Below are 4189 nucleotides of genomic sequence, written 5' to 3'. Positions count from 1 at the left end.
TCTCCCGCCCAATCGGAGTCCGAATAACCTACAAGCTTGAAGTTTGCTCCTCTTGGGTACCATAAGACAAAGTTTGGGGTATGAGCCAAATATCGAAAGATTCGCTTGACCGCCACAAAGTGGCTTTCCTTAGGTGCGGCTTGAAACCGTGCACAAATTCCCACACTCAACATGATATCCGGTCTAGATGCACAAAGGTAAAGCAAGGATCCAATCATGGAGCAATATACCTTTAGATCCACCGCTTTACCATTGGGATCGATGTCAAGTTGGCACTTGGTGGGCATTGGAGTGGAAGCTGGCTTGACATCACTTAGCTTGAATCTCTTTAGCATGTCTTGAGTGTATTTGGCTTGGTTGATGAAGATTCCTTCTCTTCTTTGTTTGATTTGGAACCCGAGAAAGAACTTCAACTCTCCCATCATAGACATCTTGAACTTTGAGGTCATGAGAGCGGCAAATTCTTCATTGAAAGCTTTGTTAGGGGAACCAAAAATAATATCATCAACATATAGTTGGCATACAAACAACTCCCCTTTGACCTTCTTAGTAAAAAGAGTGGGGTCGATTTTCCCAATTTCGAATCCACGATCTTATAACAACTCCGTAAGATGCTCATACCACGCACGTGGGGCTTGTTTAAGGCCATAGAGCGCCTTATGGAGTTGATACACATGATCGGGGAAATAGGGATCTTCGAACCCGGGGGGTTGTTTGACATACACCAACTCATTTATGGGACCATTAAGAAAAACACTCTTCACATCCATTTGTTGCAACGTAAAATTATGATGAGAAGCATAAGCAATCAACAAACGAATAGATTCAAGGCGAGCGACGGGAGCAAAGGTTTCACCGTAGTCGATACCCTCGACTTGGGAGTAGCCTTGTGCCACTAAACGAGCCTTGTTGCGAACATGATCCCATGATCATCTTGCTTGTTCTTGAATATCCACTTGGTTCCAATGACATTATGGTTCCCGGTTGGCCTTGGCACTAATTTCCACACTTGGTTATGCTCGAAGTTGTTGAGTTCTTCATGCATGGCATTGAGCCAATTCGGGTCCTCGAGCGCTTCATACACCTTTTGGGGTTCGACACAAGAAACAAACGCATGATGTTCACAATAGTTTGCTAATTGTCTACGAATGCTTACCCCCTTTCTTAGGCTTCCAACCACATTCTCCATGAGATGACCTTTGGTGGAGAGCTTGGAAGCGATCTTAGCTGCACGACGCTCCAATTCCTCCTCGGAAGTGAAACGAGGAGGGGTTACTTGATCATCTTGAGCGTCGTCTTGAGCTTGTTCTTGATCTAGAGCTTGCTCATGATCTTGAACATGCTCGAGGGGGAGAACTCGACCTTGGGCATCATTTGGTGGATCACCACCATCTTGAGGTTGATCTTGCCCTTGATCTTGTTCATGGGGTTGAGGGCCTTCACTTTGTTCTTCGGAAGCGTGTGAGTCTTGGGTTGGTGATGGCTCCACTTGAGTGGAGCATTGTCCTTCTCCTTCGGCCACAAGGGGTTCCTCAATGGGTAGGATATAACCAACACCCATTCTTCTTATAGCTTGGGGAGGAATTTCATCACCTACATTACAAGTACCACTTTGCTCCACTTGGGAGCCGTTATTCTCATCAAACTCCACGTTACATGTCTCCTCAATAAGTCCCGTGGACTTATTGAGAACACGGTAAGCATGGGAGTTTGTAGCATAACCAACAAATATGCCCTCATGAGCTCTAGCCTCAATAGACAAACGAACACCTTTCTTGAGAATGAAACACTTACACCCGAACACCCGAAAGTACTTGAGGTTGGGCTTGTTACCGGTGAGTATCTCATATGGAGTCTTGTTCAAGCCTTTGCGGAGATAGAGCCGATTTGAAGCATGACACGCGGTGTTGATGGCTTCGGCCCAAAAGTTGTATGGAGACTTGAACTCCGCCATCATGGTCCTTGCCGCATCCATCAACGTCCGGTTCTTCCTCTCCGCAACACCATTTTTTTGAGGGGTGTAAGGTGCGGAATATTGATGCTTGATCCCTTCATCACTAAGGAACTCATCCAAGGTGTAGTTCTTGAACTCGGTGCCGTTGTCACTCCTTATTGTCAAGATCTTTGTATTGTGTTGACGTTGGGCTTCATTCGCAAAGTCAATGACAGTTTGTTGGGTCTCGCTCTTCCTCTTGAAGAAGTACACCCAAGTGTATCTTGAATAGTCATCCACAATCACCAAGCAATACTTCCTACCCCCAAGACTATCAAAGGATGGAGGCCCAAAGAGATCCAAATGAAGGAGCTCCAAAGGCCTTTTCGAGTAAATGATAGTTGTGGGAGGGTGAGCCGTCTCATGTAGCTTTCCTTCGATACAAGCACTGCAAGCACGATCTTTAGCAAAACTAACATTCGTTAGTCCACGGACATGGTCCCCCTTGAGAAGACTTTGCAAAGATCTCATATTGACATGGGCTAACCGGCGATGCCAAAGCCATCCCACGTCAACTTTAGCCATTAGGCATGTCGCGGTCCTAGTGGGTCGCTCCGAAAAGTTAATCACATAGAGACCGTTTTTGACATGCCCAACAAAGGCTACTTTAAGAGTCTTGATCCACAAGAGGGCCATGGTATCAATATCAAAGAAAGTGGCAAAGCCCATGATAGCAATTTGACGAACGGAAAGTAAATTGTATGCAAGGGACTCAACTAGCATGACCTTCTCGATCGTGAGATCATGAGAAATGACAACTTTGCCAAGTCCCAATACCTTAGAAGACGAGGCATCACCCCACTCGACATTGGTGGGCATAGATGGAATCTTGTGCACGTCCACCACCAAGTCCTTGCTTCCGGTCATATGATTTGTAGCTCCACTATCGAGCAACCATGATCCCCCACCGGAAGCAAACACCTACAAGAGATCAATGCTTGGTTTTAGGTACCCATTTTGTAATGGGTCCTTTGATGTTAGTAACAAGGGTCTTAGGAACCCAAATAGACCATTCAATATACTCATGAGGAGAACCAACAAATTTGGCATAAACATGCCCATCACTAGCACGGCATAGCACATAAGAAGGATTAAAGTCGCCGACTTTGTTGGAAGGGGTGGCATTGCCCTTCTTGACACCGCCACCCTTCGCATTGTTCTTATTCTCCTTGGAAGCACCCTCTCCCTCCTTCACAAAAGTTTGCTTGAGAGGAGGAGGTCGTTTGGTCTTGTCATTCTTCTCCTTGTTCTTGGGCTTGGGTGCTAACCCAATCCCCTCCTTGGCCACAACTTCCTTTTGATTGCCCAAAAGGTCGTTGAGGTTCTTCTCGCCTTGTATGCATGACACAAGGCCTTTCTCAAGTTGCTCCTTCAACTTAGCATTTTCCTCAACAAGATGCACATGCTCACAACAAGGATTAGTAGCACTTGCATTATCAACTAACACCATATGAGGAAAGGTGGCTTTCTCCTTAGTTAGCTTCACTTGGAGTTGATCATGAGACTCCTTGAGGCTAGCATGAACACCCTTCAAGACTTTGTGAGCCTTGTCAAGAATGTCAAACTCCTCTTTGAGTCTAGCAAGATCAACCCCAAGCTTTGCCTTCTCGGAGTTTAGCACACGAGACACAACAAGAGCATGATCGAGATCTTTCTTTAACTTAGCATGATCATCGTTGTATGACTCCTCAAGAGCCAAACGAAGACCACGCTCTTCGTCAAGAGCCTTGGAAAGATCCGAAATCTCATCGGCATAGTCACGACTATGCCCCTCCATCTTAGAGATGGTGTCTTCATGAGCCTCGATCATGTCATTGGCTTCACCAAGTTGTTCCAAGAGAGCAACGAAGTGCTTCTTGGATTTATCATTGAGTTTACCCATAAAGGTCTCAAACTCATTTTCCTCCACATTTGTCCCCTCATGTTCATCAATGCTACCCGTCGAACAAGGATGATTAATGATGGTAGTTTTGATGTTGGGGGTTACCTTGTTGGTGGCTTTAGCCATGAGGCACTTGGCGGCGATGTTATCATTGGGTGAGTTGAAGAGAGACATCCGTGGAGTCATCGCAATGGCCACAGAGGCCATGGCAATCGACTCACCATCTTCATCATCGTCATCATCCTCGTTGTACTCTTCTTGTATGACTAATGCCTTGGGAGGAGTCTTCTTGGTGAAGTTGCTCTTGTTGGGGA

The sequence above is a fragment of the Aegilops tauschii genome, chromosome 3 (assembly GCF_002575655.3).
Source record: "Aegilops tauschii subsp. strangulata cultivar AL8/78 chromosome 3, Aet v6.0, whole genome shotgun sequence".
In the NCBI taxonomy this organism is placed as follows: domain Eukaryota; kingdom Viridiplantae; phylum Streptophyta; class Magnoliopsida; order Poales; family Poaceae; genus Aegilops; species Aegilops tauschii.
Note: the sequence above shows the minus strand (reverse complement) of the source record.